We start from the raw sequence: 17,660 nt of genomic DNA, 5'->3' as shown, positions 1-17,660 counted from the left end.
CCAGTGCAAAGAATGAGATAAATGACCGCAGTTAACACACCCTGGTTATTGGATATTTCAGGGTCACTGTTATACACACATATAACAATACTGATCAATACTGAAAAAAAGAATATATTCATTATTTCCCTACAACTGTTAGTAGGAGAAAGGTAAAGCAGCCTTCAATATTTCAGTACATGCTGTAAAGATCCGATATAGAAGAATCAATGTCTTTTGGTTTTAGTGGTACATACCTATGTTCTAAGGGTGTATGGTCACGTCCTGGTTTTGATGCGCTTTTTTTGCCAGAAGATGCAGAGATGATGCAGGAATTTCAGCACCAAATTTGCATCTTCTGGCAAAAAAATGCACAAAAACTTTTTTTATATACAGTTTTGGTTTTCTGCCAGGAAATGCAAATTTGGAGCAGCCATTTTTTTTTAATTTTACAAATTTTTCTAATTTTGCGTACAACCTATTCTCTCTGAGAATTTGCAAAATCTGGCTGACATCTTTCATACGAGACTCAAAATCCTGTGAATATATGAGAATGTCATCCAGGTAAATGATAAAAAATGTCCCTAATAGGTGAGCAACTACTTCATTAACAAAGTGCTGAAAAATCGCAGGCAGGTTGGTCAGACCAAACCTCATCATTACATTTTTGAAGTGACCCACTGGCGTATTGAATGCCATCTTCCACTCATCCCCCTTCTGACCCGGATCATATTATAGCTCCTCCCCTCTTCCTCTCCTGGGACGTCCCTCCAAGCTGCCTGGGCTCGGGCGAGGCCTCCGGAGGTAATCTCAGTATAGTAACTGCCTCACATGGAACGTCCCTCCAAGCTGCATGGGCTCGGGCGAGGCCTCCGGAGGTAATCTCAGTATAGTAACTGCCTCACATGGAACGTCCCTCCAAGCTGCATGGGCTCGGGTGAGGCCTCCGGAGGTAATCTCAGTATAGTAACTGCCTCACATGGAACGTCACTCCAAGCTGCATGGGCTCGGGTGAGGCCTCCGGAGGTAATCTCAGTATAGTAACTGCCTCACATGGAACGTCCCTCCAAGCTGCATGGGCTCGGGTGAGGCCTCCGGAGGTAATCTCAGTATAGTAACTGCCTCACATGGAACGTCCCTCCAAGCTGCCTGGGCTCGGGTGAGGCCTCCGGAGGTAATCTCAGTATAGTAACTGCCTCACATGGAACGTCCCTCCAAGCTGCATGGGCTCGGGCGAGGCCTCCGGAGGTAATCTCAGTATAGTAACTGCCTCACATGGAACGTCCCTCCAAGCTGCATGGGCTCGGGCGAGGTCTCCAAAGGTAATGTCAGTACAGAATGTCTTGGCATCATGAAACCTCTGTCAGAAATACCGATCAATCTGAATTACAAGTAACATGGCGCACTCCAGAGATGGAGGAGTTTCATACATGACCAACGCCTGTTTAATCCTCATGTGCATACCCTGAATAAAATGTTTCTTAAGTGCACTAAGTGTCCACAGGCCAGCGGCGGAATTTGGAGAAATAATCCTCTGCCGGCCGATTCCCCAGATGTAGTGAATGGATTTTAGACTTGGCTAAAGAGATTTTATCAAGATCATCATAGATGAGACAGAGTGAAGAGAAAAACCCGTCCATAGACAAAAACACAGGTGACTAAGGGGGCAAGGAAATAGCCCATGATTGCGGGTCTCCACTAAAGGGTGCTTTACACACTGCTACATCGCTAATAATATATCGTCGGGGTCACATCGTTTGCGACATCGCAGCGTGTGACACCTAGGAGCAACGATCAACGATCGCAAAAACATCAAAAATCGTTGATCGTTGACAGGTCGCTCCTTTTCATAATATCGTTGATGGTACATGCCGCTGGTTGTTCGTCGTTCCTGCGGCATCACACATCGCTATGTGTGACACCGCAGGAACGACGAACATCTCCTTACCTGCGTCCACCGGCAATGAGGAAGGAATGAGGTGGGCGGCATGTTCCGGCCACTCATCTCCGCCCCTCCTCTGCTATTGGGTGGCAGTTTTGTGACATCGCAGTGACGCCGAACGCACCTCCCCCTTGAAGGAGGGATTGTTCGGCAGCAACAGCGACGTCGCTGAACAGGTATGTGCGTGTGACGCTGCTGTAGCAATATTATTCGCTACGGCAGCGATCACCACATATCGCACGAACGACGGGGGCGGGTGCTATCGCTCGCGACATCACTAGCAATTGCTAGCGATGTCGCAGCGTGTAAAGCACCCTTAAGAAACCAGACCACAATTCCCACCTGCTGTGCCTCATTACTAGAGCAGTGGGGATGTATACGGAAGTATAGTCTGCATGCTTCTATAAAGGTTACAAACCGGCTGCACCCCCTTGTAAAATCGTTCCAGGAGGGGCAGTTTTGGTTCAGGTGATCCGGCAACCAACACAGATTGCGTCAGTGTAATGGACTGCGCTTGTGCTGGACGCCCCCCCTTAATTCAGCCACCTGAAGAGACAGAGCCTGCAACCGCCTAGATAGAGCAGCAACAGGGCCCATGCAGCAAATTAAATCGGGCCGACTATAATGACTATGGGGATAGCGGGAAACCAGAGCTTCTACGCTGACCCTCAGGCTGGGGCACAAGCTATCCCTAGTCTCAGAGATACCCTTGAAGGTGGGGAAGTCTGAGCCGCCTTCCTTACCCTGCTCTTAAACAGCCCTGATCTTATACCACCTCCCTTCCCCATGGGGTCTGGGACAGGAGTGAGATTAAACCCACAGAAATAGGCAAACAGGGGAAACCAAAAATCTGTCATACAGGACCCTCACACAGAGGTATAAGGTATAAGGTAGGAGGTATAAGACAACAAGAGATTAGGGGGAAATCAAGAGAAGGGGGAAAACAACAAGACAACGGGTAAACTCCACAACAACACCAAGCACAGGTTACTCTCTACAGTAAATCTTGGACACCACTGCACAAAGACCAAGACAGCAGAAACTGTAGTTGGTGTAAGTGGAAGATCTCCTCCAACCTAAGTATAAGAGTAGCAGATGTGACTGGCTTCCTTACAACATGTGATCCCAGAGGCCTAACAAGCAAGCTAGCAGAGGTTAACTCTTGCCAGGCTGACTATGAATGAGCACACAGCTGGTCAATGCCCGAGTCTGCCTGTGTAGAACAGAAACACCACAGAAACCATTGGGCACAGTGTCAGAATCTGCAATGTGGATAGTGTCTGATGCTGCTGAAGAAGAGAGCCAGGTGATGGCCGACAGCGCTTCCCCTTGCTTCATTAAATATATATATACGTGTGATGCTCCCATTGGAGCATGGGACACTTAGTATTGCATCCAGTGTTACCTCCATCTTGACTGTGGGGACCTTGTCGTAGCTGTACGGGGAGGGAACACAAAGCACACCCCAGTCTCTTGTAAACAATCAGGAACCACTTTATGAAGGTCACCACTTCTCTCCTGCTTCAGGCCCTCAGTGCCACTTGTGCTTTGCTGCTCTCCCAGGGGGGATTCTATCTTGCTGGCACTCGTCCAGGGAATTATCCTCCAGCAGCTGAGTCCTATCTGTGCTTCCTCCCCCTGTAACCTTTCCTTGCTGCTGCTGTGTCTCACTCGGGCCCTTGGACGTCTTAGCAGCTCCCGACCAGTTCCATGTCTTACCAGCTGTTTTCTCTATACCCTGACATCCTACCGATCTTAGGACACTCTACAGCCCAGATAATACTCCGTTTCTTCCTGAAAATGATTGCAATCACACATTCTTTGGTATTATTATCTTCATTTATTTTGCTTGCAATGAAAAAACACAAAAGAGAATGAAACAAAAATCAAATCATTGATCATTTCATACAAAACTCCAAAAATGGGCCAGACAAAAGTATTGACACCCTTAGGGGTACTTTGCACACTACGACATCGCAGGTGCGATGTCGGTGGGGTCAAATTGAAAATGACGCACTTCCGGCATCGCATGCGACATCGTAGTGTGTAAAGGCTCGATGATACGATTAACGAGCGCAAAAGCGTCGTAATCGTATCATCGGTGCAGCGTCGGCGTAATCCATGATTACGCTGACGCGACGGTCCGATGTTGTTCCTCGTTCCTGTGGCAGCACACATCGCTGTGTGTGAAGCCGCAGGATCGAGGAACATCTCCTACCGGCGTCACCGTGGCTTCCGTAGGATATGCGGAAGGAAGGAGGTGGGCGGGATGTTTACATCCCGCTCATCTCCGTCCCTCCGCTCCTATTGGCCGCCTGCCGTGTGACGTCGCAGTGACGCCAAACGACCCGCCCCCTTAATAAGGAGGCGGGGCGACGGCCAGAGCGACGGTCGCTGGACAGGTGAGTCCATGTGAAGCTGCCGTAGCGATAATGTTCGCTACGGCAGCTATCACAAGGATATCGCAGTTGCGATGGGGGCGGGGACAATCGCGCTCGGCATCGCAGCATCGGCTTGCGATGTCGTAGTGTGCAAAGTACCCCTTAGCCTAATAATTGTGGTTGCACAATCTTTAGCCAAAATAACTGTGCACAACCGCTTCCGGTGACCATCAATGAGTTTCTTACAATGCTCTCCTGGAATTTTAGACCATTCTTCTTTGGCAAACTGCTCCAGGTCCCTGAGATTTGAAGGGGGCCTTCTCCAAACTGCCATTTTGAGATCTCTCCACAGGTCTTCTATGGGGTTCAGGTCTGGACTCATTGCTGGCCACTTTAGTAGTCTCCAGTGCTTTCTATCAAACCATTTTCTTGTGCTTTTTGAAGTGTGTTTTGGGTGATTGTCCTGCTGGAAGACCCATGACCTCTGAGGGAGACCCAGCTTTCTCACACTGGGCCCTACATTATGCTGCAAAATTTGTTGATAGTCTTCAGACTTCATGATGCCATGCACACGGTCAAGCAGTCCAGTGCCAGAAGCAGCAAAGCGGCCCCAAAACATCAGGGAACCTCCGCCATGTTTGACTGTAGGGACCATGTTCTTTCCTTTGAATGCCTCTTTTTTTTTTCCTGTAAACTCTATGTTGATGGCTTTTCCCAAAAAGCTCTACTTTTGTCTCATCTGACCAGAGAACATTCTTCCAAAACGTTTTAGGCTTTCTCAGGTAAGTTTTGGCAAACTCCAGCCTGGCTTTTTTATGTCTCGGGGTAAGAAGTGGGGTCTTCCTGGGTATCCTACCATACAGTCCCTTTTCATTCAGACGCCGACGGATAGTACGGGCTGACACTGTTGTAGCCTCGGACTGCAGGGCAGCTTGAACTTGTTTGGATGTTAGTCGAGGTTCTTTATCCACCATCCGCACAATCTTGCGTTGAAATCTCTCGTCAGTTTTTCTTTTCCTTCCACATCTAGCGAGGCTAGCCACAGTGCCATGGGCTTTACACTTCTTGATGACACTGCGCACCGTAGACACAGGAACTTTCAGGTCTTTGGAGATGGACTTGTAGCCTTGAGATTGCTCATGCTTCCTCACAATTTGGATTCTCAAGTCCTCAGACAGGTCTTTGGTCTTCTTTCTTTTCTCCATGCTCAATGTGGTGCACACAAGGACACCGGACAGAGGCTGAGGCAACTTTAATCCATGTCAACTGGCTGCAAGTGTGATTTAGTTATTGCCAACACCTGTTAGGTGCCACAGGTAAGTTACAGGCGCTGTTATTACACAAATTAGAGAAGCATCACAGGATTTTTCAAACAGTGCCAATACGTTTTTCCACCGCCTTTTTTATGTTTGGTGTGGAATTAGATCCAATTTGGCTTAATGACAATTTTTTTTTTTTTCATTGAAGACAAATTAAATGAAGATAATAATAGCAAAGAATTGATGATTGCAATTATTTTCAAGAAGAAACTGAGTATTCTCTGACAGAATTGCAGGGGTGCCAATACTTTTGGCCAGCACTGTATATAAACTCTTGACTATCAAACTAAAAGAAGTGGCCGCTCTAAATTCTTGCTATCTGGACAGTTTTACACGGTATTATTAAAAAGCATCTTTCCAAGATGACATCACTTGGCTATTGACTGTGTTGTCCAGCCTCCCGGAGTGATCCAAGGACGTCCCGAAGACACAAGGTGTGGTGCCTTCTGATCTGTGCGACTGTGGTAACACAATTATAAAAGTAAACACATTCGGCACAGCTTACACCCAGTTATGTACCAGGTCACGCTTGTGGCACTCTGCTATGTTCTTCCTCTTTCCATCTTTCATACTTCCGTGTGTGGATCACTTAGGGTCTGTTTATATCCACCTGAGGAAAAAATAACCCCTAAGTTGTACCTCTCCAACTTGAGGGTTCTTTACCAGAGGACCCTAGGGGATATCCTGTCAAAAACTATGGGGCACTTCCCCAACAACTATTAGCGGGCACCACGTGAAACGACTGGGGGCATCTCACCAACAACTAGGGGGAGCTCATAAATAACTAGGAGGTTCCTTATCAACAACTATGGAATGTCTCCCAAACAATAAGGAGGCATTTTACCAACAACCACGGGAAGCCCAACCAACAAGTAGGGAGCACTTTAGCAACAATTAGATAATGATGTCTCATCACCTAATGGGCGCCTCCCTGACAACTAGGGAGACCTCACCAACAACTATGTGATGCCTATTGTAAGGCGTCATACGTGAAGGTTACTATGTTTTCCCCAGAATGTGCTTGGAGACCGTCTGGAGTGTGCAAGTAGTGATGGGCAAACCCAGACTGTAAAAGTCTGGATCTCTGCGGGTAACCCAGTGCCCATACACCAATTTCGTTAGCAGAATTGTCAGGGACCTCGAGGTAACTGTCCAGAGCCAGTCACCCTGGTAATTAAAAAACAAAATAAAGGAAAAAGAAAAAAAAATAAGATTAATGTAAGCGCATTATACCTACCAGTCTCCGCACGGCTTTAACACTACTTCCAGGGCAACTCATTAACTTCATGCATATTGCATTGCTTCCCCTGCCCACCGGCAGCCCCAGCATCTATGATTGGTTGCAGTAGGACGCGCCCCCAGCCTGTATGACAGCGTGTCTGACTGTAACCAATCACATACGCTGTGTGTGTGTCTGTATAGGTATAAAAAAAATAAAATAAATTGGTATCAGGTCCCCTCAAACTATGATACCCAACACATATAAAGCATAAGGCTACAGGCTGCAGCCCCCAGCCGTGTGCTTAACTTGTCTGTGTATAAAATACAAGGAACCACATGTGCATTTTTTTTAAATTATTTAAATAAATTACTTTAAAAAAACAGCTTGCGGTCCACCTTAATTTTGATACCCAGACATGATACAGCTGACAGTTTTGTGCTGGTGCTCTCAGGCTGGGGAGGCTCATGGTTATTGAGAGCCCCCAGCCTAAAAATAGCAGCCTGCAGCTGCCCAGATTTGTCGCATTCATTAGATGCGACAATCCTAGCACTTTACCTGGCTCACCCAGATTTCCCTGATGTGGTGGCAATTGTGGTAATATAAGTGGTTTATTGCAGCTCACAGCTGCCACTAAGCCCTAGATTGGTAATGGGAGGCGTCAATGAGACCTCCCACCATTACTTATCCGTAAGTGAAAAGAAATAAACAAAAACACTGAAAAAATCCTTTATTTCAAATAAAATATAAAAAAAACACACCCTCTTTCACTTATTTATTAACCCCAAACATCCAGTTCTGATGTAATTCACATGACGTACCGTGACAATTCTGGCTATGCTACATACTGAAGTCACAGCCCGCAGGCACAGAACATGACCGCCTGCTGTGGCTTCAGGGAGAGATTGACTTAGTCACAGCAATGAGTGCTGATGTCACTCGGTTTATTTGCGGTCACAGTTGGAGGTTCCCACAGTCCTCCACCTGTGACCGCAGGTAAACAGACCTCAGGTAACCTCATTAAACTTAGTGACTTAGCTAGTTGCCCCGCACTAGTTGCAAGCCATTACTGAACTCACAATTTATGTGGATATATCTGTTTGTATGGTAAGTACAGTATAGAGTTTAATATCAATATTGTTAACCAAGTTACTTGTTCAGCAAAGCAAGATTTCCCATAGGAAATCATTGCAATGCAGACAATTTGTTCCACAACTTGTTAAATCTCCCACCCTGGTCCCCTGTTGTGCCATTCCACACATGCACAAACACACACAAACACGTACAAACATGTACAAACACACACAAACAGACACAAACATACACACACATATTATGCTCACCTTACCTTCCGTTCCATCGCTGGCCTCCTGGGACTTGCAGTTCGCCGGTACAGGGTATGTATCAGGTAACCATGCGACCGATACCCCAGAGCTTCCGCTGCCAGCGCGCTGACGTCAAAGGCAGGAGCCGCTTGCCTCTGATTGGCCAGCGCGCTGCCTTTGAGTAGCGTCTGACAAAGGAAGTTCCTCCCTTGTCGCGATGGTTACCCGATACATGTAGTTCGCCGCTACAGGATGTGTTTTGGGTAACCATTGCGACAAGGGAGGAACGTCCTCTGTCAGACGCTACTCAAAGGTAGCGCGCTGGTCAATCAGAGGCAAGCGGCTCCTGCCTTTGATGTCAGCGCTCTGGCAGCGGAAGCTCCGGGGTATCGGTCGCATGATTACCCGATACACATCTTGTACCGGTGAACTGCAAGTCCCAGGAGGCCAGCGATGGAACGGAAGGTAAGGTGAGCATAATATGTGTGTGTGCTTTCGTGTTTGTGCATGTTTGTATGTGTTTGTGTTTGCCTGCCATTGTTTTCAATGGTGTTCGAAGGTGTTCGAAAGTGTTCGATGAACGTTCGTCAAAAGTTTGACGAACACACCCGCCGTTCGACGAACCGAACTCGAACACTAGGGTGGTGGCTCATCACTACTAAGGAGACCTCACCAATAACTAGGAAGTCATCACCAATAACTCTCAAACTCGCTAACATACAATATTGTAATGGCTGATCCACTAAAAATATTCTAGTAGGCCTGGACGCCTTTCTTGATAAATATATTACAAGTTATGTGCAGCAGAGTCTGTGATGGACGTTGATTTATGAACTTGTCTGATTACCACATGTGGAGTCGGGAAAGAATATTTCCCTTAATGTGGTTCAATTAACATATTAGATTATAGGTTAAACTTGATGTCTTCCTTCAGCCTCAAAACTATGAAAGTACGGGGATCTCATCAACAACTGAGGGGCTCTTCACCAATATCTAGGTGACCTTACAAGATACTTCACCAAAACTAGGGAGTGCCTCACCAACAACTAAAGGGCACCTCACCAGCAATTTATGGGCGTCTTACCCGACAACTAAGCGGCACATCACTAACAATTAAGGTGGGGCATCACCAACAATGAAGTGGTGTTTCACCAACAACTAGAGGCTGCCTCACCAACCGCGAGGAAGAGCTTTACCAACAACTTGGGGGCATCTCATCAACAGCTAAAGGATGTCTCACTGACAGCTATTAAACACCTCATCCAACAACTACTGATTGCCACCGTAACAACGAAGCGGTACCTCCCTGACTACTAGTGTCTGCTCCGCCATCCTGACTACTAGAGATATATGCTGATATTACCAGGTGGGAGCTATGCACGGCCATTGCCTCAGTTTTGTCCCCCAGGGGCAGAGACCATCCACCAATCAGCCACCTCTTGTAGTATAAATGATGATGGAGGAGCCGTATTATCTAGCTGTGTGCTGTTAGGGAGGAAGCAAATGGTTAATAATAAGGTGAAATCCAGGTCTGACTAATGCCTGAGGCCTTTTATACCAAATGAAGGGCTACGTTATTAATCCGGTTGGTATGATCGGAGTTTCCCCATATGGCCCCACCTTACACCACTATTTGTTTTGTGCATTATAACCGGCTGGACTTGTTTTGTTTTTTTTAGATTTGCTCTGGATCATTATCTATAATCTTATGTAAATATATCTATATGAAGCTGCCGGGGAAAGTACCGAGGAGGACTTCAACCTCCATAACTTCTGTTCATTCTCAGAAGGTTATCTGCACTGCTGAAACCGCAGAACAGGTGCCAAAGACTGAAAGTCCTATTAACCCTTGTACGCTGCGCCAACAGCCGACGCCAGCGTCTACACATCACAACCAATGTCCAAGACAAGAAAAGAGCCTCTGCAGCCGGCAAAGCCAAGAGCTCTTATCAGCTCTGCCCACCATCTTATTCCAGTTATCTCAGCTGATAAGAAAATTTCACTTATTTATGTAAGCGGAAAAAAGAATTTTGGTGCTGCTGATCCAGCGATGTCAGTGCTGCTGCTCCAGTGATGTCAGTGCTGCTGCTCCAGCGATGTCAGTGCTGCTGTTCCAGTGATGTCAGTGCTGCTGCTCCAGTGATGTCAGTGCTGCTGCTCCAGTGATGTCAGTGCTGCTGTTCCAGTGATGTCTCTGTTGCTGCTCCAGTGATGTCAGTGCTGCTGCTCCAGTGATGTCTCTGTTGCTGCTCCAGTGATGTCAGTGCTGCTGTTCCAGTGATGTCTCTGTTGCTGCTCCAGTGATGTCAGTGCTGCTGTTCCAGTGATGTCAGTGCTGCTGATCCAGTGATGTCAGTGCTGCTGCTCCAGTGATGTCAGTGCTGCTGATCCAGTGATGTCAGTGCTGCTGCTCCAGTGATGTCTCTGTTGCTTCTCCAGTGATGTCAGTGCTGCTGCTCCAGTGATGTCTCTGTTGCTGTTCCAGTGATGTCAGTGCTGCTGATCCAGTGATGTCAGTGCTGCTGCTCCAGTGATGTCTCTGTTGCTGATCCAGTGATGTCAGTGCTGCTGATCCAGTGATGTCAGTGCTGCTGTTCCAGTGATGTCAGTGCTGCTGATCCAGTGATGTCAGTGCTGCTGATCCAGTGATGTCAGTGCTGCTGATCCAGTGATGTCAGTGCTGCTGCTCCAGTGATGTCAGTGCTGCTGATCCAGTGATGTCAGTGCTGCTGCTCCAGTGATGTCAGTGCCGCTGCTCCAGTGATGTCTCTGTTGCTGTTCCAGTGATGTCAGTGCTGCTGTTCCAGTGATGTCTCTGTTGCTGCTCCAGTGATGTCTCTGTTGCTGCTCCAGTGATGTCAGTGCTGCTGCTCCAGTGATGTCTCTGTTGCTGCTCCAGTGATGTCTCTGTTGCTGCTCCAGTGATGTCAGTGCTGCTGCTCCAGTGATGTCTCTGTTGATGTTCCAGTGATGTCAGTGCTGCTGCTCCAGTGATGTCTCTGTTGCTGCTCCAGTGATGTCTCTGTTGCTGCTCCAGTGATGTCAGTGCTGCTGCTCCAGTGATGTCTCTGTTGCTGCTCCAGTGATGTCTCTGTTGCTGCTCCAGTGATGTCTCTGTTGCTGCTCCAGTGATGTCTCTGTTTCTGCTCCAGTGATGTCTCTGTTGCTGCTCCAGTGATGTCAGTGCTGCTGTTCCAGTGATGTCAGTGCTGCTGATCCAGTGATGTCAGTGCTGCTGCTCCAGTGATGTCTCTGTTGCTGTTCCAGTGATGTCAGTGCTGCTGATCCAGTGATGTCAGTGCTGCTGATCCAGTGATGTCAGTGCTGCTGCTCCAGTGATGTCTCTGTGGCTGCTCCAGTGATGTCAGTGCTGCTGTTCCAGTGATGTCTCTGTTGCTGTTCCAGTGATGTCAGTGCTGCTGATCCAGTGATGTCAGTGCTGCTGCTCCAGTGATGTCTCTGTTGCTGATCCAGTGATGTCAGTGCTGCTGATCCAGTGATGTCAGTGCTGCTGTTCCAGTGATGTCAGTGCTGCTGATCCAGTGATGTCAGTGCTGCTGATCCAGTGATGTCAGTGCTGCTGATCCAGTGATGTCAGTGCTGCTGCTCCAGTGATGTCAGTGCTGCTGATCCAGTGATGTCAGTGCTTCTGCTCCAGTGATGTCAGTGCCGCTGCTCCAGTGATGTCTCTGTTGCTGTTCCAGTGATGTCAGTGCTGCTGTTCCAGTGATGTCTCTGTTGCTGCTCCAGTGATGTCTCTGTTGCTGCTCCAGTGATGTCAGTGCTGCTGCTCCAGTGATGTCTCTGTTGCTGCTCCAGTGATGTCTCTGTTGCTGCTCCAGTGATGTCTCTGTTGCTGCTCCAGTGATGTCTCTGTTGCTGCTCCAGTGATGTCAGTGCTGCTGTTCCAGTGATGTCTCTGTTGCTGCTCCAGTGATGTCTCTGTTGCTGCTCCAGTGATGTCAGTGCTGCTGCTCCAGTGATGTCTCTGTTGCTGCTCCAGTGATGTCTCTGTTGCTGCTCCAGTGATGTCAGTGCTGCTGCTCCAGTGATGTCTCTGTTGATGTTCCAGTGATGTCAGTGCTGCTGCTCCAGTGATGTCTCTGTTGCTGCTCCAGTGATGTCTCTGTTGCTGCTCCAGTGATGTCAGTGCTGCTGCTCCAGTGATGTCTCTGTTGATGTTCCAGTGATGTCAGTGCTGCTGCTCCAGTGATGTCTCTGTTGCTGCTCCAGTGATGTCTCTGTTGCTGCTCCAGTGATGTCAGTGCTGCTGCTCCAGTGATGTCTCTGTTGCTGCTCCAGTGATGTCTCTGTTGCTGCTCCAGTGATGTCTCTGTTGCTGCTCCAGTGATGTCTCTGTTGCTGCTCCAGTGATATCTCTGTTTCTGCTCCAGTGATGTCTCTGTTGCTGTTCCAGTGATGTCAGTGCTGCTGCTCCGGTGATGTCTCTGTTGCTGCTCCAGTGATGTCTCTGTTGCTGCTCCAGTGATGTCAGTGCTGCTGCTCCAGTGATGTCAGTGCTGCTGTTCCAGTGATGTCAGTGTTGCTGTTCCAGTCATGTCAGTGCTGCTGCTCCAGTGATGTCTCTGTTGCTGTTCCAGTGATGTGAGTGCTGCTGTTCCAGTGATGTCAGTGTTGCTGTTCCAGTGATGTCAGTGCTGCTGTTCCAGTGATGTCAGTGTTGCTGCTCTAGTGATGTCAGTGCTGCTGCTCCAGTGATGTCTCTGTTGCTGCTCCAGTGATGTCTCTGTTGCTTTTCCAGTGATGTCAGTACTGCTGCTCCAGTGATGTCAGTGCTGCTGTTCCAGTGATGTCAGTGTTGCTGCTCCAGTGATGTCAGTGCTGCTGCTCCGGTGATGTCTCTGTTGCTGCTCCAGTGATGTCTCTGTTGCTGCTCCAGTGATGTCAGTGCTGCTGCTCCAGTGATGTCAGTGCTGCTGTTCCAGTGATGTCAGTGTTGCTGTTCCAGTCATGTCAGTGCTGCTGCTCCAGTGATGTCAGTGCTGCTGTTCCAGTGATGTCAGTGCTGCTGCTCCAGTGATGTTTCTGTTGCTGTTCCAGTGATGTCAGTGCTGCTGTTCCAGTGATGTCAGTGCTGCTGCTCCAGTGATGTCAGTGCTGCTGTTCCAGTGATGTCAGTGCTGCTGCTCCAGTGATGTCAGTGCTGCTGTTCCAGTGATTTCAGTGCTGCTGCTCCAGTGATGTCAGTGCTGCTGCTCCAGTGATGTCAGTGCTGCTGTTCCAGTGATGTCAGTGCTGCTGCTCCAGTGATGTCTCTGTTGCTGTTCCAGTGATGTCAGTGCTGCTGTTCCAGTGATTTCAGTGCTGCTGCTCCAGTGATGTGAGTGCTGCTGTTCCAGTGATGTCTCTGTTGCTGTTCCAGTGATGTCAGTGCTGCTGCTCCAGTGATGTCAGTGCTGCTGTTCCAGTGATGTCAGTGCTGCTGCTCCAGTGATGTTTCTGTTGCTGTTCCAGTGATGTCAGTGCTGCTGTTCCAGTGATGTCAGTGCTGCTGCTCCAGTGATGTCAGTGCTGCTGTTCCAGTGATGTCAGTGCTGCTGCTCCAGTGATGTCAGTGCTGCTGTTCCAGTGATTTCAGTGCTGCTGCTCCAGTGATGTCAGTGCTGCTGCTCCAGTGATGTCAGTGCTGCTGTTCCAGTGATGTCAGTGCTGCTGCTCCAGTGATGTCTCTGTTGCTGTTCCAGTGATGTCAGTGCTGCTGTTCCAGTGATTTCAGTGCTGCTGCTCCAGTGATGTCAGTGCTGCTGCTCCAGTGATGTCAGTGCTGCTGCTCCAGTGATGTCAGTGCTGCTGTTCCAGTGATGTCTCTGTTGCTGTTTCAGTGATGTCAGCGCTGCTGCTCCAGTGATGTCAGTGCTGCTGTTCCAGTGATGTCAGTGCTGCTGCTCCAGTGATGTCTCTGTTGCTGTTCCAGTGATGTCAGTGCTGCTGTTCCAGTGATTTCAGTGCTGCTGCTCCAGTGATGTCAGTGCTGCTGCTCCAGTGATGTCAGTGCTGCTGCTCCAGTGATGTCAGTGCTGCTGCTCCAGTGATGTCTCTGTTGCTGTTCCAGTGATGTCAGTGCTGCTGCTCCAGTGATGTCAGTGCTGCTGCTCCAGTGATGTCAGTGCTGCTGTTCCAGTGATGTCAGTGCTGCTGCTCCAGTGATGTCAGTGCTGCTGTTCCAGTGATGTCAGTGCTGCTGCTCCAGTGATTTCAGTGCTGCTGCTCCAGTGATGTCAGTGCTGCTGCTCCAGTGATTTCAGTGCTGCTGCTCCAGTGATGTCAGTGCTGCTGCTCCAGTGATGTCAGTGCTGCTGCTCCAGTGATGTCAGTGCTGCTGCTCCAGTGATGTCAGTGCTGCTGCTCCAGTGATGTCAGTGCTGCTGCTCCAGTGATGTCAGTGTTGCTGCTCCAGTGATGTCAGTGCTGCTGCTCCAGTGATTTCAGTGCTGCTGCTCCAGTGATGTCAGTGCTGCTGCTCCAGTGATGTCAGTGCTGCTGCTCCAGTGATGTCAGTGCTGCTGCTCCAGTGATGTCAGTGCTGCTGCTCCAGTGATGTCTCTGTTGCTGTTCCAGTGATGTCAGTGTTGCTGCTCCAGTGATGTCAGTGCTGCTGCTCCAGTGATGTCAGTGCTGCTGCTCCAGTGATGTCAGTGCTGCTGCTCCAGTGATGTCAGTGCTGCTGCTCCAGTGATGTCAGTGTTGCTGCTCCAGTGATGTCAGTGCTGCTGCTCCAGTGATTTCAGTGCTGCTGCTCCAGTGATGTCAGTGCTGCTGCTCCAGTGATGTCAGTGCTGCTGCTCCAGTGATGTCAGTGCTGCTGCTCCAGTGATGTCAGTGCTGCTGCTCCAGTGATGTCTCTGTTGCTGTTCCAGTGATGTCAGTGTTGCTGCTCCAGTGATGTCAGTGCTGCTGCTCCAGTGATGTCTCTGTTGCTGTTCCAGTGATGTCAGTGCTGCTATTCTATAGTTACAAAATTACAGTTGCATAGGTTGAAAAATGCCCCCGGTGCGTCTAGTTCAACCTTCGTCATCCAATTATATATTTTGTCACTAAATCATTTATAAATAACAATGTTGTGTACTGAGGAAATCATCCAGCCCTGATATAAAGCTGTTATAGTGTCTGTCATTACTACCTCTTGTGGTCGCATTCCACAGTCTAACTGCTCTAACTGTAAAGAACCCTTTCCTATTTAGCTGCCGGAATCGTCTTTCTTCCCCCGCAGTGAGTGTCCCCTGGTCCTTAGTATTGTCTTTGGAAGAAATAAGTCATGTGCCAGTCCTTTATATTGACCACACATGTATTTATACATATAAATGAGATCTCCTCTGAGACGTCTTTTTTTCACCTCTCATCATACGGGCGGCCTCCATTACTTATCATACGGGCGGCCTCCATTCCTCATCATACGGGCGACCTCCATTACTCATCATACGGGCAGCCTCCATTACTCATCATACGGGCGGCCTCCATTACTCATCATACGGGCGGCCTCCATTACTCATCATACGGGCGGCCTCCATTACTCATCATACGGGCGGCCTCCATTACTCATCATACGGGCGGCCTCCATTACTCATCATACGGGCGGCCTCCATTACTCATCATACGGGCGGCCTCCATTACTCATCATACGGGCAGCCTCCATTACTTATCATACGGGCTGCCTCCATTACTCATCATACGGGCGGCCTCCATTACTCATCATACGGGCGGCCTCCATTACTTGTAATAATCTAGCTGCCGCCGTTGAACAGACTATCTTTTTAATATTCCTTTGTGGAGCCCAAAACTGGATCCCGTATTCCAGATGTGGCCTTACAGAGACATATAGAGGGGTAACAATATGTTGGGATCACGGGATCTAATCTCTCTTTTTATGCACCCTAAATTCTTGTTTGCTTTAGCAGCTGCTGCCTGACATTGAGCTGCTGCTGCTCAGCTTATTTGTACCCTGAATCCTCCGCTCTTTCTCCTGTTCTGTAGTCCTGAGTTTACTCCATTTATAGAATTACTCTGTCCTCGGTGCATTACTTTACATTAACAATATTAAAGCCATGTGCACCCGCTGCATTTTTATCCCGTTTTTTTCCTTGCAGATTTTAATCAATACTGCGAGGAAAAAGCATGTCAGCAAAGTCTAGGAGAATCCTGACTTGCTGTGCACATTTTGCTTCTTTTTTCCTTGCAGATTTTGGTGCTGAAAAAAAGAAGCAGCGTCAATTGTTTCTGTGTTTTTTTTCTACAAATATAATCCACTATGTCTATCAGTGTTGCACTCGCATCACTGACACTTTGCTGCATGGTGTGTGAGGTTCTCCGTAGCTCAGTAACCTGGGGTCATCGTGCTGACGACCCAGGATTACCATGGCACCGATCGAGTCCCTTGTGATCGCATTACAGGGACCCGATCGCCAGGGAGAGGTAAGCGATTCCTTTCCCTGCCTCCTGAATGCTGCACATTAATCACAGCTTTCAGGGGGTTAAACTGCCGGAAGTGGCGCAAGCACCACTCCGGGTATCAGCCAGAGACTCGGTGGGGGTACAGCGCAGGAAGCCTCGCAATGGCCATGATGGAAAAAAAACTAATGGAAAAACAGTTAAAAAACTGGGAAAACGGGATAAAACGAAGTGTTTTTCTGGTGCGTTTTTCCTGCCAAAACATCTCCTATACCAGTGGAACTCTGCATACCACTTTGGATCTATTTTACCTCCTTAAATATCACACAAATAACCTCTAAAAATGCAGGTGTCCAATATATATATACAGTACAGGCCAAAAGTTTAGACACACATTCTCATTCAAAGAGCTTTCTTTATTTTCAGGACTCTGAAAATTGTAGATTCACATTGAAGGCATCAAAACTATGAATTATCACATGTGGAATGAAATAACAAAAAAGTGTGAAACAACTGAAAACATGTCTTATATTCTAGGTTCTTCAGAGTTGCCGCCTTTTGCTCTGATTACTGCTTTGCACGCTCTTGGCATTCTCTTGATGAGCTTCAAGAGGTAGTCACCGGAAATGGTCTTCCAACAGTCTTGAAGGAGTTCCCAGAGATGCTTAGCACTTGTTGGCCATTTTGCCTTCACTCTGCATCCAGCTCACCCCATACCATCTCGATTGGGTTCAGGTCTGGTGACTGTGGAGGCCAGGTCATCTGGCGTAACCACCCATCACTCTCCTTCTTAGTCAAATAGCCCTTACACAGCCTGGAGTCTTGTTTGGGGTCATTGTCCTGTTGATAAATAAATGATGGTCCAACTAAACGCAAACCGGATGGAATAGCATGCCGCTGCAAGATGCTGTGGTAGCCATGCTGCTTCTGTATGCCTTCAATTTGAATAAATCCCCAATAGTATCACCAGCAAAGCCCCCCCCCCCCCCACACACCATCACACCTCCTCCACCATGCTTCACGGTGGGAACCAGCCATGTAGAGTCCATCTGTTCACCTTTTCTACAAAGACGCGGTGGTTGCATCCAA

Source organism: Anomaloglossus baeobatrachus, chromosome 6 (genome assembly GCF_048569485.1).
Source record: "Anomaloglossus baeobatrachus isolate aAnoBae1 chromosome 6, aAnoBae1.hap1, whole genome shotgun sequence".
Taxonomy (NCBI): Eukaryota; Metazoa; Chordata; class Amphibia; order Anura; family Aromobatidae; genus Anomaloglossus; species Anomaloglossus baeobatrachus.
The sequence above is the reverse complement of the archived record's forward strand: the minus strand, read 5'-3'. Positions refer to the sequence as shown.